The following is a 26,110-nucleotide window of genomic DNA, read 5'->3' on the forward strand; positions in this document are numbered from 1 at the left end:
TGGGAAAGCAGCCAAATGGCTGATAAGGTGAGCTCAGTTCCCAAACAAACCAACCCCTGAATAGCAGAGCCACAGATAAGTAACAAAGTCTTTGAGTCTAAGTGCAGTATCACAAAAGGTAAAAGAGTTGTCAAGAGGTCCGAGGTCCAGGGTAACAGGTAGGCAGGTCAATAAGGCAGTCCAAGGTCAAGGGTTCCAGATAATCAAGATGGATCAGCAGTCCAAGAAGCAAAGGGTCAAGAGCCAGAGTCTTTCCTCAAGAAGGTCAGATAATCACTGGCAACTAGACGCACATGCTCCAGCTGCCGAAATAGGCAGGCAGCATGCGTTCAGGTGTGTCTGATTAGCAGCTTGATTCTGATAAAGCCTTTGCGACGAGCAAAGACCCTCCTTTTCGGCTTGATGCTCCCTGAAGTTAGGCACACTTCCCTGATCCTCCTCTATGTCCACAGACTTGGCCACAGACAGACTTGGCTGCTGAGCCTCTGGAGAGGCCCCAGACTCTGCTACAGCAGAGCTAGGACCTGCCTCAGGCTCCCCAATTGCAGGCTCAGGTCCCAGAGGCTCTGGCTCATTCTCTGAGTCCCCCAAGTCGTCCTCTCAGCTGGGCATGACATTTCCTCAGATACAGCTAAAGGTCTAGGAGTGTGGAGGAGGGGGAGAGAAGAGAAAAAGGCATGTGCCTGTTCCCCCTGCCCTCCCAAGCCTTTAGCTACCTCCCTGGAGCTAGCTAAAGGCCTGGAAGGGTGGGGAGGGGAGAGGAACAGGCTCCTCTTCCCCCTCCCTTCTGGGCCTTTAGCTGTCTCTGGGAAAGAAGCTGAAGACATGTGAGGACAGGGGAAGAGGTGGAGCATCTCTCTGCATGCCCTCCAAAATTGCTTCATGTGCCAGAGAGTGCAGAAGTGCCATAGGTTTGTCATCATGCAGCTATGCCCTCCTCTAGCATGGTATACCTATAAAAGGTTGCCCCACAACTTTTCTGTTGTCCCCCATCCCCCAATCGTACCCACATGGGCATCTTGAACATTTCAAGGTTCATGGAAGTTGTTAAGCATGTATAGTCCTGATCCTTTTAAAAAGCTCTTCTTTTCTTTTGCTTTTAGTTACTTAATTCTACATACAGTAGGAGCCCTACCATCCTGTAGAAACTTTTATCGATGGATCTATTTCCCTGCTAAACAAACTGACATTCAACTGCTCAAGTTTTCTGCCAGAGGGGAAAAGTGGGATCTGTTATTAAATTCTGCAGCATATCTTCATGCCTGTCATGACACAGAAGTAACTTAGACACAAACTCAGAAGCTGAAAAACCAGTATTGCTAGTAAAAGAGACACCGAGCACAAGTACAACTGGAGACTGAAAACTACTTTGTCCAGGCCAACATTGGCAATGCCTTAACCTAGGTTCTGTACTGAGATAGCACATCCTTTCTTAAGAGCAATACAATCCATGAAACCACTGTGCTAATGTCAGAGTCCCACCATAAATGCCCTCTTCCAGTATACTACAGGCCTTAGGCAGCTTGAACTACTTCAATGCTGTCACAATTATATTAGTAAAGACTGCACATTTGCCTCTGAAACCTTCTAAAAACTACTAGGCCATGCTCTTGGAAGGCAACAAAAAGCCCATCCATAAAATTGCATTTAATAAGGTAGTTAGGATAAAAGAAGTGGACCAGAATGCCACATTAATAGCTGGTGCTTTTGGCCTTCATAGCATATAAATGTTTTCTGTGTTTTTCTTAATATGCAAGAAAGGTTTCTAAAGTGGTTTGATTAAAGCGGAGAACAAACAACCCATCACTCTGGGTTAGTCAGCTACATCAACATGATGACCTTAGTGCCTCACCAAAATCATTCTGAAAATTAAATGATATAAAATATGAAATTAAAAAGTTGATCATTGTGACATCAAAGAAGGAAAACATTCCCATTTCACCAGGTCCTTTGATCATCTACAATAATGACTAGCAAGCTATTTTTGAGAGCAGAAAAGCAGATTGTAAAGCTGCACCTTTCAAAGAGATGCCCCTATCAGTTTTTATTTTCACATGTGGTCATTTGTAGTCCACATGAAATCTAGCATGGTGTATTATGTTTTAGTTTAGTATTTATGTAAGAGTTTATCATGCCAGTTTCCAAGAAGTGTTTCATGACATGGACTACACTGCACTTACTTGGAACCTGGAACCTTGGAACCTGACCTGATCCAATACCTCTAAGATGAGCTCCAACTTCTAAAGGATGGGGGATCTCTGACAAAGTGTCATCACCAGGCCCCTCTCTGAGAGGGCCCATTTTCTCCAGTGCTGTTTCTTTTGCCTTTTTCTTTGTCCTCTCCTTGTGAGCCCATGGCAACCCAAAAGTATAGGGCAAAGTCAATGGAGGGGCTTCTCCGTTTTCCCTTTACTCCTGTCAGTACATATTTTCTTATAAGGGAGAAGTGAAGAGACAGCAGAGCAGAGCAGCAGCATGAAAAGGGGCCCCTATGTTTTGTGGCTGTGTGATGATGCCAGCCTCTCATGCCAGTTTGGAAGATTTGTCCAAAAGAAAATTGGTAAAAGTGTACAAGTCCAGAACCTCTGGTCTTTCATAACAATGTGAAGTGTTGGGCTAATGGAAGATATACTCTGGGGTTTCCCCTCCACTCTTTGAGTACAGGCAAAGTCCATGAACCCTTTCCTGTGCCTCACATTAATATTGTCTTTATCTTGAAAATAGCACAGAAGTCCCTGGAATGCAGAGGTGACAGACTGCACAAAATGATAACAGAGACCCACATAGAAGCCACTACTATACTAATAAATGTATGTGTGTTCCTGTCTGGTGAGGATTGTAATCTCAAAAGCCTAGTGATATGCTCCTTCAATCAAGGCACTCATATTTGTATATGTAGAATTAATTAAAAACAGTGAAGAGCAACAACAAGGATCTTAGGATGGCACATAAAAAGACTTGCTCTAATTGTCCAGCATTTTTTTCTCTTCCCATCCAAAATGAATCAGGTTTTTCAGAGTGGGCTCATCTTTAGTGAGAACAGAAGCACAACAACTCCACAGTTGTCCCTCTCAGTTCTAGCAGAAGTACCCAGATTCATTTAAATACCCAAGTGCTCTTTTCCTCCCACCTTTCTAGATGTTCCTTAGCCAGAAACCCAAGTTGTCTTCACTTCCTCTCACTCACCTACTCTTGCTCTTTTTTTTACCCATTAAGGTACCGTTTGACCCTAGTAATTTCTCCCTCTTTTCTTTTTATGTCCTGTATCCTCTACACGGATTCATTCTTTTTATCCTTTCATCCCTCTAGCTTTCTATTCTGCTCATTCTCCACTCCTGTTACCAAGTAGCAAGCGCTCCTCCTGCTCCCCACCTACAGATTTTTGACAAGTTCAGAGGGCCTGCACAGAGAAGCAGTAGACCCACCTAGAATGTTTTCCTTGTCCTGCCTCTAGCCCATGAAAGTTGCCTATAAGCCTTCTGAAGAAACCATTATGTTAAATCTGACTGCAATGTTTTCACTGCTGGTTGGGGAAGTCTGCAATGTAGTGACTGAAGATGGTACTGCAGACTAAAGGCAGATTAAAATTAATTGATATTAATTAATTAATGGCCAGAATAGATGGCCCTGAAGGGTTGGCTTGAAGTCACCCCTGCTAAAGACAGATTGGAGCTGCAGCAACCACACACCATGGCCCCCAATCCACATTGAACCCAGCCCAAATAGGCACAGAAAAGCTTCCCCAGCCCTGCTGCAGCCCCAGGGTGACTTCAAGATGTTCCAGTGGCATGTGGCATGTAAACTCGGTGGCTGCCCAGGAGCCGAGCGGCTTCAGAGCATGTGGCATATAAATGCTGCACTCTCATGATGCCTAAAGTAGGCTTTAAAGGGCCATTTGTTTTGCCCTTAAGTCTATTTTTAAAAAAAATTCAAATAACTGCAAGGTGCACACCTCTACAGTGTCTTTAGTGGACATACTAAGTGCCATATTTCTAGGCTTCACGGTCTTGGAATTATAATGGAGATACACACTCCACACATGAACACATAGAATCTCCTTCATTTGTACTGATAAATAGTTCTCAACTTTTGGTCTTCTAGATGTGTGGGACATTGGCTCCCAGAATCCCTGTGCACATAGCTATGCTGGATTGGGCTTCCGAAAGGTGAAGGCCAGAACATCTGGAGGATGAACTGTTGAGAACCTCTGTGTGACATTGGCCTTCCTAAGACTGGCCCTCAATTCCTAGCCTTTGATGCCTGACTCTCACCTTAGTCCAAGCTCCCCCTTGAGAATCCCTCCTTGGATTTGGGGTGACTGGCTCTCCAAGTGATCTTACTATGGATTGCTGATTACTATGGATTACTATGAATTGCTGAAATGGTAAACTGTAACTCAGTGTGTAGCTTTCTGTATGTTATGCAGGCCCCTCAGAAGCCAGAGAGTTGTGGGTGGGACAAACACAAGGCTGTTCTTTAAGAATACTAATGAAGGCAAATTCCATCTATATTAGCCAAGCAACAAGTAGTTCTTTTCTGCTGTTGATAGACCTTGTCTTTGTCTCCATTGTCTACTCTTCATCTGTCTGTGTCTTTTAGCAAGCCTTTAAAAAAAAAGTTATTTAGTAGACTGGATCACCAGAAAAATCTTCCAGACAGAGTTTGCACTTGTGTCTTTTTAATTTGTCTTGAATCTCCTAAAGCATACAGGATTCAGTGATACAAAAAACAACAAAAAAGCTCTTTTGAGTGATGAATAGAGATGTGAATAAATCGCATTGTTGGAGAGATTGTTTTTTTTTTGTCAAGTTAGGTGATCTCAAGACATTAAGATAGCTTGTTGAAGACTCTTCAACCCCCATGAGAGTTCTTACCTCCAGTACAAGAATAAGGAATCAAGCAATGCCCTCCCTCCATATATTCAACCATTTTTGAGAAAAGTCTCTGCACAGACTTAATTTCTTTTTCATTTCTGTATCTAGGAGCAGTGTTAGCTAACCAAGCACAAAAGGACAGGCTAATTCATCTGACAGACACAAAGAACCCATCCAAAGGTACTACTTTTTAATATTCCATACTACAAGGGAATATTGCATGCTCCATGAAACTTTGAACAATTACAGAAATGTACAGAACTGTTACAATCCACAGTATCAACTCTAGTGTTAACTAAGATATGCCAACAAATAGGGAAAACAAAATGGTAGCCAACAAACTGGAAATGTTCAACATTCATTCCCATTCACAATAAAAAGGAGAGACAAAAGACTGCAGCAATTACAGGACCATAGGGTTAATTTCCCATACAATCAAAATTATGCTTAAAATTCTGCAATACAGACCCAAATCATACATGGAGAGAGAAATCCCAAAGGTGCAAGTGGGATTCAGCAAAGATAGGAGCACTAGGGACCACATAGCAAATATGAAATATGGTAGAAAACCCATGAATAAGATCTCTGATATCTTTTAAAAAATGTAAAAAGAAAATACATTCCCTCTCCAAGCCCATGGCATTGTGGACATCAGGACATTATGCTATTCCCCATCCACAATTTGTCTAATGAACCTGATTCCTAACACCTGTCTTTTGCCCATGGACTTCCACATGCAAGTATCCATATATAAATTTTCTTTATGGACAAGGAGCAGCTTTGGGGAATTTTAGCTCGTGGAAATGAAAGGGTTAAAACAAACAAACAAAACCAAAATGAAACGAAAAAGGATTCTTTATGTAGACCCCCTCCACCTCCGCAGCTACCCATTTAAAACCCAAAAATGATCCCTATTCAGGGACTTCTGTTATCACATATAATTTGGGATATAAGCATGCTATTTTTGTTTGTTTTTTAAAATGACATGCTTGAGTGACATCAGTAGGATTTCTTCCCAAGTAAAAATGTTTAGAATAAGGGAGCGAAATAATGTATTGTAACAGCAGGTTTGCATTTGTATATCTGTCATGTCACCTTATTCACTATTATAGTACAAGCTACAAGTTTCACATTCTTGCTTCAGTGATTCTCTAGGCAGTCATTTGGAACATTGTTCATATCTGTCTCTTTTGGGGGCTTATTCCATTTCTGGCTACATAAAAGGCCTGAGAGGTGAATGAGCAGTTGAGTGGAGCAACTGAAAAGCTGTGGAGTACAAGCTGTGGAGAAAATCGTACAGAACCTTGACTATGCGAGTCAATTTGCTGTTTTGCCCATGTAGCTCCATAGCAAAATAACTTTAGTGGAACTGCATGTGTGCGTGCATAATATGTAGCTGAAACGAAGCTTCTGGCTGCTTCCAAATACAGACAACATTGAGATTTTAAGCAGCCTCCCAAGATGAATTATTAATAAATAATTTTGCTCTAGGGCATTGGGTCATCACACTTTTTCCTTAACATGCTTTTCGGGGGGGGGGGGGGGTGAATTGAAAGAATACAGCATACAGCAAGAAAATGAATTAATAGGTTGGATATTCCCATAATCATTAAAATAAATGTAGTTTTTTAAAAAATCTATCCATCTATCTCTCCCATTAATATGAAACTTTCCTATCCAGGGGCTGAGCCAACTGATGACTGATTAACAATTTGTTATCACCATAACCCTAAATGTTTGGTGTGGTGGCAGGAAAAGTGACAGATAGTTTCTTTTAGAAACAAATGGAAATATATGAATTCCCATTGATTTCAAGAGATCTATTCCAAGTGGGACTAATGCTGGATTTAACCTGTGGCATCTGCCAAGGGTGGGATGTCATTTTTCCTTTAAAAAATCCAGACCAAAGACTAATGATCAAATCAAACTAGATGTCATGGGAGATTAGCCTGTGTGATTCCTTCATTTTTCCTCCCACAATGGGATTTCCTGAGGCATGTGCTTCTGCAATCAGACCTGCAAATTAAGCTTGCATTTACCTTCCAGTAATTAAATTATACCAAATACATGATACACAGGTGTGGAAAACAATGTGCAATGACAAACAGGCATCCTTCATCTCTTAAGCTAGTGCATCTTCTAAATTCATGGTAAACCTATCATCTTATTTTGTTCTAATTTATCCTAACTTCTTTCCAATATGGAACCATTCTATGCTGAATCCTCCATTGTTCTGTCTTATAGAACCATACCAAATATTCTACAAGTTTACCAAACTTTCATTCATTTCTTTTATCTGTATGCCTAACTGGACCAGTGTGCAAAACTTTACCTAGCTTAAGTGGCTTTGCCTATCAATCATTAACTTCATTTGAATCTTCTTCCCCACCTCTACTCAAAATATCATACTAATGCACATGTGTGCATTGGTGAAACACTGAAAAAGAACGATTCTCTGATATTCACATCTCCTTAAGGCAGGTCACTTTTTGCAGTGTTTCATCAGTTGGCACATAAACTCCTGTAATGTACAGAAGGGGGGGGACCCTATAAAGTGTGAAGGAACTGAATAAACAGAAAGCTTCAGCAAAATTAGCATGTTTTTATTCTGAAACAATGTAAAACACTTCTCCTAAGTTTCAGTTTTGCTCATTTAGAAATGCCATTTGGATTGGCAATAAGAGAAAGAGTTGTTCTTTTTTGCTACTAGTAGGCTGTGAGGGAACTAAGCTGGAGTTCAGCATGGTGTCTTCTGCACCCTGTCTCCAGTCTTCAGTTTTGTTTGAAATAATCTTACACATTCATGTTTGATCTAGAGAGAGGACAGAGAAATGAATGGCTCAAAAGAACAGCTGGATTGTATCTTCAGCATTGTCTTCTTCCAGGCAGCCCGCCCCTGTCACAAGAAAATGCTTCAAAAACCGACAATGACTTGGATAAGGCTAAGGGACTTGTTGAGAAGAGATTTCACTTGTAAGGAAGGTAACTGTCTGCACAGAGACCAGGTGGCACTTTACTTCTGCAAAAGACTGTAATTTCATGCAACAACATGTGTTCCTAAAGCCTCAGCACAAACGTTTCCCTGTCTCCAGAGTCATCTAACCTCTGTAGTTGAACATCTGATTAGAGTTTTAGAATATTCAGCTAGGTATCAAAGAAAAGGCTATGTCAAGCATATCCTGTTGTGCATTGGTATTACAAAACCAGTGTAAAGATTAAAATTGCAGGCAAATTAAATAAATCTAGCATACCTCAAGTTGTATGCAACTATTTTTTGACTTATTGGAAAGCACTAAGCAGTATGGGATATTTCTCAGACGGTGGCAGTGAGTAGAGCATGTTGGTAAAAAATCAGGTTCCCTGCCTTCAATGAATAAAAGTACTTCCCATTAGTAAAAGGATGGGGAGCATTCAGCCCTTCAAATGTTTTTGACTTAATTTCCCACAAGTTGCAGCTAGCATGGCCAGTGGTATGGAAATATGGGGATTATAGTCCAAAACATCTAGAAGGCCAAGGGTTCTCCATTTCATAAACAGCAAAAATACATAAAATATATATATACAACTAATTGACTTGAATTGCTAGACTCTTTATTATGAAATGCAAGTAGAATCCTGCTGGTCAGATGACATGGCCATGGTTCAATGGCCGAACACAGGTTTTCATTGGAGAAAGTCCGGAGTTCAATCCCCAGCATCCCCAAGTAGGACTGGGGAAAAAAGACTCCTGGCAGTAACTCTGGAGGCACTCTTCCAGTCAATGGCTAGGCAGTTTTAAACTACAGTCAGCCATCGATATCCGCAAACTTGCCAAGTCGATGTTGTCCCCAATGGCGGCACATGCACATTAAGGGACAATGGCAGAGCTAGGAGCCGCACAGACTCAGTGGAGCCTTAGGTTCAAGGGGTGTGTGTGGAAAAGAAGGGAGACTGGTTCCAGGATGCTGGAATGTTGCTTGAGGACTGAACTAGAGCATCTACAGATCTTGGTATCTAAGGGGGGTCTTGAACGGATCCCCCACAGATAATGAGAGCTGACTGTATATGGGCCAACATTCTGATTCAGTATGAAGCAGACATGTCCATGTCGCTACAGTTTCCCGGTGCATGATTTCAGGAAACTCACAAACATGGCTGAGGGGCTGTACACATGGGCCAAAACACCAGTGTTCCCTCTGGCTTAGGCCAATATCCCCAGGATGGGATCGAAGATACTGGATGCCGATCCAATGGTCCCAATCCAGTCCTGACTCAGGGGGCCTTAGCATGTTGTTACCCAAATTGCTAGATTACTGAGATGGCACCCACATATTAATATATAATAGGGGAATGTGATGACTGGTCCTCCAGTCATCTGGGAACTTCTTCTGAACCATAAGGGGTTAATCTGGGAGGAGGTACATGCTAATGAGAGATGCCATCACATGCTAATGAGCTGTGGCATCATAGCTGATGTAAGATCCAACTGACCAATCAGAGAGTAGGACCGCGAGATTCAAGAACTTTCTATGGGAAATCTTTAAAAGGCCCTTTGTGGCCATGCGGCCCTTTGTCTCTCCCTTGATCCTCTCCTGAGGGAGGAACCAGATGCTGTCTCTTTGAGTCTGGGAGACACAGACTCAGGGGAATGCAGGTCGAGAGGCAAGGGGCCCTCCCTGCATCCAGGAACTCAAAAGGACTCCAAATCCCATCTTCCGTGAATAGTTAGGAATGTGTTAGCTAGTGCGTTTAGGCCTTTTGTTATTTTCAACAATGGCTTGTGTGAAATGAACTCTTTGCAACTATGTTTTTCTAGACCTGCATAGCAAGGTGGCTCTGCACGAATGATATCTTGCTATTCTATGCTATTTCTTTAAAATAAACTCCTTTCTTTTAAAAGTATCAGCTGTCTCTCTCTCTGCTCCTATACACGTGCCTTAACTCGGCTCCTGATTGCTCGAGGTTAGTATAGAAAGAAACTAGAGGTCCCAGCAAGTCTCAGTGTGTGCGGGGGGGGGGGGGGAATTTGGACAATTCACTGAGTGGTGGCAGCGGGACTATAGGACCTCCAGGGGTCTCATTCTGCTCAACAGGGAGCGAGAATGGAGATCTAGGAGATCCTAGAAGGGAAAGTGTGACAAGAGGGGACTCCCTGGGAGTAAAGGGCCACGCACAGGGCGCCAAGGGCTCCAGGGAAGGGCCCCAAGTCACCACAGGGAAATTAAATAGCTCAGATTAATAGCAGTAAGAGTACTCTGGGTAACTTCAAACTGTCAGGATTTTGTTTTTGTATACTGGTTCTGAAAAACTAGAACTCCAGAATGCTAAATACAACTCAATTTTATTAACAGCAAAGGGGGAAATCACCATTCAAGCGACATCACACACACACACACACACACACACACACGAACTAATGAAATTAAAGATAGTATAGCAAGGTGGAAGGAAGGCAATACCTTACCAGTCTAGAAGCAACACTTCAGTCTGGGAGAAAGCTGTGAGTTGAATGTGACAGAGGCCTGGTAGAGATGGGGCAAGAAGGAGTGGTGAGACCCTGCCCCTTTCTGCCCTGGATGGAGGGTGCAGCAGACAAACACTATGGCCCCAGCAAGGCCTAAAATGGGTAGACTCATCCATTTTCAATATATACTCATGGCATTTTAAACAATAACATCTTTAGATGATTAGTAGTGATGGCACAGGTCTTTATATATGGATTAGGGACAGATGTTCCACTAGATCCATTCACCATTTTGTGGAAGCAGTGTGCAATCACTGTTATATCTGTATCACTCTAAGCACCTCACTAAGCAATATGATTCCTGATGGTGTAAACAAATCCAAAATCAGAATCTGTGCTCCTTGACATGCTGTCTTTTGCCTCTTTGGCTGCTTTCCACAGCCCAGCATGACAGATCTCATCCACTGTGTTTCATAAGAGCATCACAAACCTTTATTTGCTTTAATATTCTTCTGCTTGTTTCCAAACAAGTAGATGCTACAAGGGATGCCACCCAGCCAGTTGTAAACCAGTGTGACCTTCTTTTAAATTACAAAAAGAAAGAAGAGAAGAGAAGAAAAGAAAGAGAGGAAAAAGAAGAAAAGGATTGCAATCCAGCAGTTTAATTTTTTTTTTAAACTCAGCCACAATGCAAGAAAACAGGACATTTTACATTTGCTGCTGTGCTGTATTGGTAGCTGTACTGGTAGTATCCAGGAGCAAAGCATCAGTATGGTAGGCAGAAAACTGAATACCAGTTGCATCTTTTAACCTAGGGCTTCTACTACTGTTAGGACATTCTTATCTATAAAATTGATAAAAGCTGTGGGTGTATATTCACAACATTCGAAAAACCAAATTATGTTTTAAATTTGCATACCTCTCTCTCTCTATAACAAACACATACACACTACAGAAAATTATATGTTAGGCATCAGGGTCCCCAGCACAAAATGAAGAGAAAGATGCAATGAAAGGAAGGGAAAGGAGGAGGAAATAAATGCAATATAGTCACCATATGCTTCTCAGCATACCTGTAGGCTCACAGTGTGGTGGCTGCGGTCTTCTCAATGGGGAAGTGAATCCACTTTAGGGTTTTATTTGAACTTTACCGATATCCACAGAGTATCCACTTTAGATAGCTCTTCAGAGTTCACTCTAAAACCCAGAGTGGATTCACCACCCTAGTGCCATTGAATTACTCTTTGTTGTTGATGTTTGCTGTCAGGCCAGCGTTGACCAATGGCAGCTCTGCGAATTCAAGACTTCTAATAACCTGAATCTGCTTTGTTCAGGTCTTGCAAATGCATGGACTACTGTATCCATGTGTTTGATGGAGCCACTCATTTCACCCCATCCTGGAGTAATATTAACGGTTTTTAGCAATTGCAAATTCCTCAGCCAGCTTAATTCCAGTTGTCTCATAAGAACTGAACAGTATTTGTGATCTACTGTCCATTCTAATTTTGTTTTGGAAAACAGTTCAGGCACTCAATTTTCTATTTTGATCATGTATTAATTTCTGTTAGTTTATTCAGATTCTTGCTTTGCTTAGGAGGTGATGACTCCCTGGCAGTAGATGTGGTACTCACATTTCTCCATTGTTGTCTAGTTAAGACCACCATAGCTGCTGCTGTTAATGGGTGTTCCCCTTCCAGGAGACTATTATTTCTAGCTATATTATTTTTATTATCTCCTTGCTGTTTTATTGGCAGTAAACACCTTGGTAATTTAGTTTGCCTTCATAGCTTGATTACTTTTGTGTTCCTCTTCTGCTAACTTTTATCCCCTGCTTGATCTTTCCTACTCCTAGAAACTTCATATGTTTTCTTACTTTATTACATTACTTCCTCCACTTCTCTTTTATCTCATATGGGTAGTTCTGTAGTCTTATATTCAACAGGTCCAGGTTATATTGAGAAATAAGTAGCTTGTAGCTACACCAGTTGTAACTTCCTTTATTTCTTTATTTCCAAATAAATATACTTGCTGGCACATCTTTGTTATTTTTGTTTAGCCTTGCTGTTGGCAGGGTGGATATCCACTCCAGGAATAATTCAGTGAGTTAAAGTAGTGAAATTACCACTCACTGAGATTCACCACTTTGGTATCCCACTCCACCAGCTTCCCAGGGCTTTTAGCAACTCAGGGTATAAATCCGTCACTGCCTGAGTGTGAAATGAATCCTTTGGGGTTTTCTTTTCTTTTCTTTTTTTCTTGCTCAATCCACAAGGAAAGGCATCTAACCTTCACCAAAGCACATGTGCAACCCCAGGAGCTAGAAATTCTTATAATGTTTCGTTACCTATTCTCAGATGCAGTCTCCTCAGTGCATTGTCTTTTATTTTTTCCAGGTTGAACATTGTTTTCCTGTTTCTTGCAGACAGAAGCAAAATATTTAGTATTTCTGCTTCAAAAGAGAGCCAGCATCATGTAGTGATTTGAGTTTTGGACTATGATTCTGGAAACTAGGGCTAAGCCATGGAAACCCATTTGGTGACCTTGCAAAACTCACACTCTCTCAGCCTCAGAGGAAGGCAAAGCAAGGCACACTCCCTCTGAACTAATCTTGTCAAGAAATCCCATGAAAGGTTTGCCTTAGGGTTGCCATCAGTCAAAAATGACTTGAAAGTACATAAGAAAAATTAACCTTCAATTGGTCTCAAAGGTGCTGCAATATCCTTTTGCATAACAAAAACAAAGTCCTGCTCCTCCATTAACATTGCAGTAGACCTATTGTTTCCTTGCTTCTTGCTCTGAACATAGTCACACACCCCCTACTTTTTATTTCTTGGACCTTACCATATAGGAGCTCCACAGAAAAGAATGGAGAATGGAACGGAAGGGGACTGGAACAAATGGGGGACGCATTTTACTGCACACAGAAGTCCCTCACTCATTCCATTCACTTCCCTTCCATTCCCAATCCATCCCAGAGGACGCGATTTTTGAGAACTGTTCAGAACAGTTCTCAAAAATCGCCTGCTCTGGGACGGAATGGGAATGGAAGAGAGGGGAATGGAAAGAGTGAGGGGCTTCTGTGTGCAGTAAAATGCATCCCCCACTTGTTGCATTCACTTCCCAGCCCCTTTTGGATTGTTCTCAGCCCGTCGCAAGAGCCCTGTGTGGTAAGGGCCATTGACTTTTCCTGCAAGACTGAGCTCATTCTGAGCTTTAGCCCTCCTGGTCCTGATTTCTTTAGATTCCTCCCACTTTTCTTTCTTATAACTGCTGTTGTTTTGAACTGGGGAGTTTATCAGACAAGGGAAATTGGAAGTATAATCCAATGGCAATCCAAACGCAATCATGGGGTTTAACATTATTGCATGATAGACTACCACACGCAATTTCGGGCAATGGGAAGTCAGTCCGAATGCAATCATGGGGTTTAATGTTATTGTGTGAGAGGTGGTCACACGCAATTTCGGGCAATGGCAAGCTATTTTCGGGCAGTGGGAAGTCAGTTCGAATACAATTCGAATTCACGTAAATTCACTGAACTAGCGAATCTCTGACCATAGGATTGTGCTGAAGAACCCACAAGTTCCTGGACAAAACCTTTCTCTAGGCATTTGTAGGTCCTCCAACATGATTCCATGATCAACCTCTGGCAGATGTTGACCATAAAGTTGTCCTGGAGGACCTGGAAATTTCTAGAGAGGTGTTTTCTTAGGTAAAAATAATAGTGCTCTTTTATTTGTGGCTTTTGCACATTCACAGGGGTCCTTCACCCCTAATCCTAGCAAATGTGGAGGGACCACTGTATATTAATAATAATATTAAATTAAATTAATAACAACAACTGGTAGTAATAACTGTTGTTTGTTTGTTGTTGTATGCCTTCAAGTAATTTCCAGCTTACGGTGACCCTAAAGTGGTTTTCATGGGGTTTTCTTGACAAGATTTGTTCAGAGGAGGTTTGCCGTTAGCTTAATCTCTGGATTAAGCTTCAATTTGTTTTGCACTATCCAGTCCATCACAGCTGCCAGACATCAAACAGGACCAGCTTCCTTGGAATTAGGTGGAAATGAGTGATAGAGCTGCGTATCATCAGTATACAGATGACACCTTACTCCAAAACCCCAGACAACATCTCCCAGAAGTTTCATATAGATGTTAAAAAGCCTAGGGAACAAAACTGAACCTTGAGGGACCCCAATGGCCAAGGAGTCGAAAGGATTCCCCCAGCACCACCTTCTGAGAGCAGCCTTCCAAGAAAGATTGCAGTCACTGTAGAACAATGCCTCCAAGCACCATCCTAGAGAGGCAACTCAGAGGATACCATGGTCAACAGTATAAACTATCATATTCTAATCCTGAATAAAAATAAACAAGGCTTCCTATTTGCATCTGTCAAAAGACCGTTTGGGAAAAGTAAAAATTGTTGCTATCTCATATAACTAATTAATAATTTAAAGAATAGCTTAATTTCAGAATTTAATTTCTGCATTTAATTGCTTCTTTTTTTTTTTAGAATATTCTAAATTGATCCTTGTTGTATTGTTACTGTCAGGAATGGGAGAGAAATGTGAAATTTCTGCTTTGTGTTCCAATGTAGCTTGACTGGCATTATTTATAACATCCCTCATTGACATGACTCAGTCTCTCTCCTTCTATATGCTATTTTCTGTTCCACCAAAGAACGCAAGATGTCTTGAGCCAGTCCTATATTTGGGAGAACCATATATGTCAGTTTGATCTCCTTGGAAGATGAGCTGAGACTAAGCACTGTTAATCATAACTGAATAACTAAACCTTGAACCTTGTTAGTTCATTTGCAGTCATTTTAGAAGGCTTGAAATGTAAGTCTCCATTGCTGGGGCCTTACTGCAAGAGCTTCTTTCCATATTTGCCTGAGGCACATCCACTGCAGCACAGACATGCTGAGAGACAAGACCACAATTGTAACACTGTTGATGATTAAAAAATATATGTATTGATTGAGCAGCTTTGTAATTGAAAGCAGTAATAAAGAACCTTCTATTTATTATCTAAATCATGATTGTCACCAGCAGAGAAATAGGCAGCTTTTTATTTGTCCTAATTTCTGGCATGCTGTTACCCTATTAATTATTTTATAGTTCATTTCATGTCCAATCTCTCTTTTTCGCTTTTTTCTTTGTTTGTTGTACACATATTCTTTACTTTTCAATGACATGAACTAAAAAAGAAGGAAAAGACCAAATAATTAGGATACCCTAAGAGAATAGGGATGCAGGCAGAATTTTTTGTGATCTGTACTTCACTTCTTCTGTGTATTTTTTTTCCATTTACATGTAATGAACTGAACTGATGTACTGAATTGATGTTCATGAATGTGTCAACATTAGAGATACAATGGCCCCATACAGACAGGCCAAAATAAAGCTGCTTCAGGTCACTGATGCATGCGTCCTAAGAATCTGGAAGCCACACCAAAGCCACAAGCCAGTCCTAAGGATGGGAACGCAACTTTGGTGCAACTTCCGGGCTCTTAGGATGCATGCATCATTTAAACAGCATACCTCAAAGTGACTCAAAGCAGCTCTATTTTGGCTTGTCTGTATGGGGCCAATGTGACTCATTTTGACCAAAAGGGCTGCCTGTGAAGTGACTTCCTGTTAAGATTGGCTGATACAGTTTTATTCCTGTTGCAATAGGTGCTTAATGACAAATAATGTGTTAGGTTAACCTGATGGAACTACAGGTTTTGAGGCTGTCTGACACTGCTTTAACTGTCATGGTGTAGGCAACCCCTGGAAGACATATTGTATCAAGGAGGTGCAGTGGATTGTCACTGTTCTCCTTCATGCCACCAGAATAGGCCTTCTTCACTTTTCTGGGCAAAGCCTGCTTTGATTCTGCTAAATCATGTGTCTTGTGTATGCCAGTCTTAATATCTGTAAAAGATAACATGTAGCTGGAAAAGCAAAGGGAGGAATCTAAACACTTAGAAAAGATAGCAATTGACCCAGACAGAGAGATAACATGCAGCTGGAACAGTGTAAGGAAGAATCTCAAGATAGCAGACTTCAAAATGGTGTTGTGCTCATGGGTAACACCTGTGAAAACAACCACCTGATTGATGACCATGGAGGGGTATGATCTAGTGGTGTCACGATCTTAGAGAAATCCATAAAAACACCTAAGATACTGACATAAGGCTTGAGTTTCAGCAGAGGCCTTAAGGCCTGAGGTGCAGTGTTTCTGGGTGGCTAGAAAAGGGGTCCACTCCACTGCTTTTTTCTTTGGGGCTCCCAGCAGCTGAATGGAGGTGTCTGCTTGGTATGATTTATGCATATTCCTTTGTATAACTTACTGAGTGTATGTTGAATCATAAGGCTTTGCAACCACAATGGATGTTTTGTATTGCTTCCGAATCACAGGAAAGAATCTCCTTCCCTGTGGCAAAACACATGGTTCAGTGCTATGGGATTCTGGGAGTTGTAATTTTGTAAGATATTTAGCCTTCTCTGTCAGAGGGTTCTGGTGCCACAACGAGCTGTAATTCCCAAAATTCCATAGGAATGAGCCAAAGCAGTTAAAGTGGGGTCAGACATCACTGCAATGTGCAATACATGGGATGCCTTTGAAAAATGTATATATTTGTAAATAAAACAAATATTACAAAGGCAGTTGAAATCTGATGGTTTCTTTCTTTCTCTCTCTCAAAGGCATCAGCAGTTGTAAATTTAGACATATATACTCTGGACTCAGTCCAAATGAAAGTGAAATTTTCAGAGCACATTTTAAATAAAATGTGGCCCTGCTTAAATCCTTTTGTTTTTGTCATGCTGTTTTATTTACTCCTTTGCCATACTACATAGTCCTCTTACAAAATAGGAAGAGGCTGCACTGTTGCTACTGCTAGTGATGAGCTACAGCTTAGAGAAATGGTTGGTCATTTTTCCTATCCTCTGTGCACCAAGACAGCAGATAATGAAATTATACCTCTAATTTCTCTGCCCATAAAAATTTCCCCTGGAAGTGCAGGTCATGCAACAATAAAATGAGGAAGAGCATCTAAATTCCTTCTTCTTTTTTTAAGTTCTCCAACTGTAGTCTCTTAGGTCTACAGTTGGAAGTGTATGTTTGTGTGAGAGAAATAGGGAGCAGGAGGGATATTGCTTTTATAGACCATACTTTATACCCGTTTCATCCTTAATGACATTCTGTTTACAGGGCACCCCTGGTTTTCTGCAGCTCAGCTTCATCTAATACTTTCTTCAAGATCCACGTGGATTAAACAACCTGCCAAGTTTTATTTTTCTGTTTTGTTCACATCTCCCTCCTCTTTCCCTGCTTCCCTTAGTGTCCTAATTTTATTCCTTATTTCTTGGTAATTGTATTCAAAACGCTTTCTTTGTTCTTTGTTTGCTAACCTCCACTTTTAGTTTTTTTCCCCCAGTCAGCTTATCTCTTCTTTACTCCTTTTGATTAAAGTTCTCAATTCATTTAGTATCTTTCTGTTTCTCCACAGTTGTTCTGAAGTAAGAGCTGTAATGCACTGCAGGGAATATGTGTATTTACTTCATGGTGCTCCCAGCCAAGGAAGCTTTCAAACTGACTTCTGAGCTGCATAATGCACTGGGAAGATGAGGAAAAAATTCTTCCACACACGGTAAAACATTTCACTCTCCCTCCTATTCTTTTCTGATAATAAGCAGCAACCTTTCTTCTTTGGCCCCATGAGGGTCTTTAGAACTTGCATCTTCGTTGGCTTGGTTGGTTTTGTGATGATTAGATAAATGGTGGAACTATCTGACTTCAGGATAGTAATCCCCCCCTTATTTTTTTTTAACATTAACCACAGATGAATAGTACTGTATGCGCACTGGGGCTAAATTTATGACTTTGTACATCTTGAATTGTTTTCACTTACAATATGGTGGTTATTTGGTACAAATCAGTTGGAAATTGTGAGGGCAGGAGAGGTTATGATCTCGGCTTGAAATTCTACTGTGAATTTGCTTTTTCCTTCCAGTGAAAAAGAAAATGAAACAGAAATGCTTCTTTTCTTTTTCAGAGCAACAGAACAACTAGCAAGGGGGGAAATGGCTTCAGCAGGTTTCTAGGCTTTCTTAGCTTGCGCACTCTGTGGTCCTTTCATGCTTTGCTAAACCTCCTAGAGAGCATTTACACAGCTGGGGTTGATATATCATGTTCCTCCCATGCTTCCTTTGTGTGATTATCAAACCATGAGTTTAGAAAAATTACTTTTTTGGACTGCAACTCCCAGAGTTGAGAGTAGTCATTCAAAGAATAATTCCAAATGACATGTTAATTAAAAGACTTGTGGCTAAAAACAGATAATTATCCCAACTAGAGTAGATCCACAGAATGAATGGGATTTATGGAACTTATATTGTTTCAATGGGACTACCCAAATTGAGATGAACACTTGGATTTAGCCTCTATTTAGCAGTTCTCTCTCTCTCCCCATCCCTTAAAAAAAGCAAGCAAGAGACCATGCTCTACAGTAGGACACAAGTGTCAGAGTAAGAGGGTTTTAGCTCTTCCATTTTTACTGTGTTTTTGATCCCACTGGGCCTGGGCCCCCACTTAAATTTTCAAAGGTGAGAAAGTGTCCATTCACTTCAACAGGAATCTGCTTCCTAAGAAAATTACAGGTATATGAGGTCTCCAAAATGTGTTGGGACTACAGTGGAGCCAAACAGTTTAAGTCCCTCTACTATTATGCAGTAGCTCAATGGTTAAGATGCCAGTTCTGATGATCAGAAAATCAGAAGGTTGGCAGTTTAAGGCCCAAGTGCCACATGATGGAGTGAGCTCCTGTCACTAGTCCCAGCTTCTGACAGCCTAACAGTTCAAAAGCAAGCAAATGCAAGTAGATAAATAGGTACCACTTTGGTGGGAAGGTAACAGCCTTTGTTGTAGTAATGGTGTAACAATGGACAGACTGACTACGTATACCACAGGGAAAACAAACCAAGAATTTGAGATTAAGAGGTTTATCGCATGGGGGAAAAAACGTTCCCCGATGCGTTCTAACGAGCATGAGCGCGGGCACGCACGGAGCGTGATGGGAACCCGATGGGTCCCAGAATGCTAGTTTACCGCATGGTGCAATGCCGCCATCACCGCCGGGCGTTCCCATCAGGTTCCCAATGTGTTCCAGGGGGCGCCATTCTGGGAACGCTTTTGAAATTGTTCCCAGAAATGGCGCCCTCTGGAACACATTAGGAACCCGATGGGAACGCCTGGCGGCAACAGCGGCATTCTGCCGTGCGGTAAACTAGCGTTCTGGGACCCATCGGGTTCCCATCACACTCTGTGCGCGCCCGCGCTCATGCTCGTTAGAACGCATCGGGGAACGTTTTTTTCCCCCATGCGATAAACTTCTAAATGGGAAAAGATTGGAAAACTGTGGTATTAGGAATATGTTTAAACCATGGCACAAAACCTGAGATGCAGAACTTCAATTAGATAACTATATTATATGATTACCGGTATATTGAAATGGAACCATGCTTTAGCTGATATGACACTTATTTATTTATTTTTATTTTATTTTATTTTCCATTAACCCAGGTTTTACATGTAGCATTGTAAGATGGAGCTTTACAAATGATTTTATTGTATTGCATTTCGGCCTTATTCTGCCTTGTATTTTTTTTTAGATAATGTTATAAAACTCAAATATGATTTAAAAAAAAGAAAATATATAGCTGTACATTTTTTTAGAAATGTAAATATTCTTCCTTTTTTACAATAACAAAGGTACAATTAAGTTATATTATGACTGAGATGTAATGAGGAATAGTTTTACCCCATTTGTGATATATCTATATTTGTTTTAAGTTACTTTTATAGTTACAGGTATCTGTGTCTGTGGCCTCATTGCTTACATGTGTTTTATACCATAGGCCGGGAGATTATGACATTTTAAAGAATCATCAAAATTATTGCTTTAGTCACTTGAAAGCCACAGTTCTGCTGCTTTCGAATGCTTACTACTTCACTCTTTGAAAGTAGGATTTGAATCTCTTAAAAAAGGGGGCTAAGTCCAAAAGGACTTCTGCCATTTCAAGTCTCCCAAGAATAGGTTGCATCAATAGAAGTATAGTGTCTAAATCAAGCAAAGTAGTGCATTCTGCTTTGGTCAGACCTCACTTGGAATACTGTGTCCAGTTCTGAGTACCACAATTCAAAAAGGATGTTGAAAAGCTGGAGTGTGTCCAGAGGAGGACAACCAAAATGATGAAGGGTCTGGAAACATGATAGCCCTCTTTAAATATTTGAAGGGGTGTCATATTGAGGAGGGAGCAAGCTTGTTTTCTGCTTCTCCAGATACTAGGGCATGGAGCAATTGATTCAAGCTACAGGAAAAGAGATTCCATCTCAACATTAGGAGGAACTTCCTGACTGTTCGATAGTGGAACACACTCCCTTGGAGTATCTTTATTGGGAGGTTTTTAAACAGAGGAGTTTATCGCATTTAGCTTAGAACAGTCCCTGAGTGTTCTTAAAGGGACTGTTCTGGGGACAGGAGGCAGCGGGGAATGCTGTATATCGCACAGCGAGAACGTTGCTGCTGCTGCGCATTCCCCTTCTGTTCTAGAAGCGTTCTAGAGGGCCGATTTTTGAGAACGCTTGGGAAAGCATTCCCGAAAATTGGCCCTGGGGAATGCTCCCAGAACAGAAGGGGAACACTCGGCGGTGGCATTCCCCCACTGCCTTCCATCCCCAGAACGGTCCCTTTAAGAACGCTCAGGGGCCATTCTAAGCTAAATGCGATAAACTTCAGAGGCTGAATGGCCCTCTCTTGGGGGTGCTTTGATTCTGTGTTCCTGCATGGCAGGATGGGGTTGGACTTGATGGCCCTTGAGGTCTCTTCCAACTCTATGGTTCTATGATTCTAAGATTTCCCTTACTAAAATATCTGTCATATATTTTCTGAACAGCTGTTTTAAAGTAGCATGGATCTTTCTACTAGAACCTATTTAATAAAACAATAGCAGTTCCCTGTAGGTTTACCATGGCTTGACCCCCCCCCCCCCCCCGCATTCCCCAGGCCATACACAGATCATGGATTTTTTTCTATTATATGCCCAAATATGCTGTCTTCTCTGTTTTTGTCTTTCAATATTAAATTGATTCTCAGTTCATTCACACTGTGTTTATGAACAACGTCTAGTTTTTGTTTTTAAACTTGAGTGGGTAACTCAAGTGGCAAACCTTCTAAACTGGGTTTGGCAATAAAATAAAATAAATCATTTACTAACTGTCCCTATCAAAAAGATCCCAGGATCCCACAGCACTGGGTCATAGCAGTTAATCCAGGGTCAAACTTCATTATTTCTGCAGTGCAGATTAGCCCATAGTCCCAAGTGAAGCATCATCATCTGTCTTTTCCCTATTTCTGGTCTCTGAGTAATAATGATAAACTTCACTATATTTGAACTCAGTAGTTCACAGATGTGGAATATGTGCTTGGCCCTCCAGAAGCTCTTGAAATGCAACTCCCACTAGCCCTAGCCAGATGAGGGAAAATGGGAATTGCAGTCAAACAACATCTGACAGATCATGTTCCCATTCCTGCAGCAGAGTCTTCCCCAGCAATCTTTTGTTATTTGTTGTTGCTGATGGTTTTTCAAAGTCTGATTATCAAATGTGTGGCTGATAACTAGCAATTTTGAGGTTAAAGGACTGTGAAGTGTATATTTCTCAGATAAATGAGACAAATGTTTTAGCCAACCTTCAATAAGATTTTTAGGGATTTGTAGTCCCCCTGAGAAACAAAAATATCACATATCAATGCGTTTAAAAAATTCTTTTCCATTCCATAGGTATTTTAACAAAGTGTGAACTACATTCATATCATGGGGGGAAGGAGTTCGAGACAGCTTTAAGAACATGTGCGTGTTACCTAGAGGGGAATAGCCTTAATTTTTTGCTGTCTTTTCACAACTATTTGCAGCTTCCCTTGCTTCAACATTATATGTTCAATTTCATTTTTTTCCCTCCCTCCTGTATTGTGACGACTCATATACCTGATGCAAAAGCCAACTGAGAATCACATACTTATCATAATGGCTGAAATCCTGCATTGTCTAGACCTCTGTGCAAATTGGATTGGGATTACTGCTGTGACTAGTAAAGAGATGGGGAGATGTGTAGAGATTAAGGGAGGCAACTGAACAGTGAAGATTGGCTCTCATCCCTGGTGCAGCTCAGAGGACAAAAATGGCAATCCTCTAGGCAAATGAAAAGGGAATGAGAGACTGTTTCCACAGTTTGATTCTCTCCTTCCCCCGTAACAACAGCCCCACAGAACTTGGCAGGTGCTGGGGGGTGGGAGATTTCAAATGGAGCTCAAGGGGTAGACTTGAACAGGACTCAGCATTTCTCTTTCTGTGTCATTTTGGCTTAATCCTTCATGTTATGCAAATGTTTGTTTGGGAGAAATCATGAAGTGTGCTCTTTAAAGGAAAAAAATGTCTCCCGCGGGTTTACAGCAATATGGGGGCACTTGTTAAATATGGCATAGGTTCTATAGGAAAAAGTGGAGCTGCAAAGAATGCTTTGAAATTTATTTTACTAATATAATTATAAATTTCCCATGGATCAGAACAGGGGCAAACAATGCTTTGTATCAATTACCTGGAAAATGTGAATTTGAAAGAGACTAAGGGTTGTTACAGAGGGATCTTTTCTAGTTCTACCATTCCACAAATACAGTGCACCTGTTCCATCTTTTTCTCATTTACAGATTTTTTTTTCCTGCTAAGATGAAAGAAAGCAGTTGGAAGACACAGAAGGGTTACAAGATGCCTGGATCTTCTATAAAATTCCATATTTGAGGCTGAGCAAGTGCAGGATAAAAGCCTCATCTGGAAACATCTGCAGTCTGGAAATGTACACCCATTTACATTGGAGTGAGCCCCATTTAAATGAATGGGACTTGCCTGTTTGTAAAAATGTAGGATTGCCGTGTAAAAACGTTACCTGAACTTTATATGGAGCCCTGATGCACAGTGATTAAATGTCAGTACTGCAGCCAGTATTGCAGCCACAAGGTTGAGTTCGATCCCAGGACTCCAGGGTTGACTCAGCCTTGCATCCTTCCATAGGTCGCCTTCCATAGCTTGTTGGTGGCAGTTAGTTTACATGCTGTAAACTGCTTAGAGACTACTTAGTTCAGTATAAAGCAGTATAGAAATTACATACACACACACACACACACAACAGGCCACCGATGATAGTGTCAGTTTGGCGGGTTACAGACTGCCATTTGGGACATCCCAGTTTAAAAAAGGGGCATCTCTTCTAGATGCCCCTACTCCTGTTACGGACTCTGTTCCGTTCCACATGGCCACCGCCATTTTGACGTCTTAGACGCCTAGCGTCCAGACGTGTCGCGGCGGAAGTGACGCCGCGAAAGTGCACCTTGCGCTTTGCGGTGCCACTTCCAGGGCCCAGGAAGGAGCGCGATTTCCGTGCTCCTTCCTCACAGTGTCCAGGAGTCCCACGGTAAGGAAGCTGCGGCTTCTGGATGCTGCAAGCGGCGCCAGCAGCAGACCGCCGCAATTCAGTGGTCTGTAACGCGCCAAAGTCACTGAGACTCTAACCAATAACATCATGATAAGACACAGCTAATCAGATTTGGCAATGTTGTCACATGTGCAAATAAAGCACATTGATGGCAAGAACTATGGTTGTAGTTGTATGGGTCATCCTAGCCAATCAGAGAGCCTCATTACACTAGACAAATCCTGCTCAGAAACAGGATTTAAAAAGTAGAAAAAAACCACAAATGCAGGAGGTTTTTCAGATGCGTTTGCACCAAACAGCAATGACGCAAAAATAAAGTGAATGGAAAGTGGACAACAATGACACCTTTTTACTTTCAGGAAGTTCTGAGCAGGATTCATCTAGTGTGATAAGGTCCAGAGTTTATTGTAACAACTGAATACCTATGTAGTCCATTCACAATAACCTCTCAAATTCTTCAAAGGAGGAGCCCTTCGGAATATAGGTGTTTTTTACTTGAGCCTTATTCTAAATGCTTTCTTTGTAGCTCACTAGGTAATGTACTGAATATCTGTGTTGATCTGGTGACATTTATTTAGTCATGGTTTCAAGATGGGCTCTTTACATTGTTGTGGCTGCCATGCATCACGATCTCACCTATATGATCTTCTAGTGCAGAATGTTTCTGTCACCAGTCGAAGAATTTCCCATTCAGATATTTTCCTGATCATCAATCTATTCTCGTCAATTATCCCTGGTGATTTTAACGATTGTATTATTTTATATTTTGTGTGTGTTTTTGTTCACCAGCTCACTCCATGCATCTGAGGAAGTAGACCAGGTCTACAAAAGCTCTTTTGCAAAGTTAGTCTAAAAGATGCTACAAGATCCCTTTGTTTACTGATATCCCAGACTAACACAGCCATGTCTCTAATTTGACTGAGATTTTAAAAGAACAGCACCCATAAAATTGAAGATGTGTTTATACAAGCATAAAAACAAGCGTGCAGGGGAATTATGCATATCATATGCTTCCTAAAGTCAAACCTTTGGGGCTCTCTATTCCAATTCATAGGCAGCCGAGGTTCAAGTAAGATCGCACAAGTGAATAGCTGCCTGGCATAGGAACTGGTGCCAAGCAGTGGCAGAACATGATTGATAGCTGGTATCAACTATCCAACCAAGCCAAATATCCCCCCCCCCCTTTAAAGGGGACTCAGAGGGGCTCACAAGGGTTGATTCCAGCCCATAGCATTGAAGAACTTTATTGATTATGGAAAGGTAGAATGATACATAAGGATATTTGCCAAATGGTCAAGTAGACATGAAATAGACCATACAAATAGACCCTACAATGTACAAAATTAGAGGGGAGGAAGGATAAGGGGATTTGCAAATAATTTACTAATTTTTAAAATATAGATGATTGTTTTATAGATGAATGTTGATGATTATATTATATTGATGAATAAAATTAATTAAAATAAAACAAATTGATAGGCTGCCAGCATAAAATTAATAGAAGCCCTTACTTTTTCTCATTATGTTGAATGTGCAGTTCTCATGCAATTTGCTCACTTAAAATATTGTTATGCTATCTTTTTACTCCTACAACAAATTACAATAAACATGACATAATTCTTTTTAAAGCAGCAAAAGTAATTAATTCACTAAATGGTTTTTAAAATAAGTTAAAATAAGTTACTCTTTCTTAAGAAGACTTTTCTACAACCATTAGGAATCATGGACGGGGGATTTGGTGTCTATAATATGTAGGCAATGATAGCGGCTATTGCCTCTAAAATGGCAGAAGAGTAATAATCCTTGCAGAATTGTGAGCAGTGCTTCCTCATCTTTCTCTGCTAGCTGGTTCCTGAATTATGATCCATTGTACTGCATATCACTCTGCAAATTCACAGATGTAATAAAAAGAACTAGACCATTTCCCTGAGCTGATGGAATGATGGAAGGAGGAACAGAGGGAGGGGGGAAATCCCAGAGAACAATAAAAGGCCATCTTTGAGTTTTTCTTCTTTTCTTCAGCTTTTCTATGATTAACCAACATTTCCCACTGTTTTCTGTTTGTGTACATTGTACACAGAGGCAGCCATAACTTATTCATCATATTTGCCTTTTTGTTAAATCTTTCATATTTATATTGATAGGTTTGTTCACTAGGGTGGTACATGGGGGTAGACTCTATTTATGTATATTCATTAGTATGTTACTAATTAAAAATGTGTTTCATTAAACTTGTTGAAAAAGAAGATAAGAAGGAAAT

The sequence above is a fragment of the Sceloporus occidentalis genome, unplaced genomic scaffold (assembly GCF_023333645.1).
Source record: "Sceloporus occidentalis isolate IW3139 unplaced genomic scaffold, rSceOcc1.0.p SCAF_8, whole genome shotgun sequence".
Lineage (NCBI taxonomy): Eukaryota > Metazoa > Chordata > Lepidosauria > Squamata > Phrynosomatidae > Sceloporus > Sceloporus occidentalis.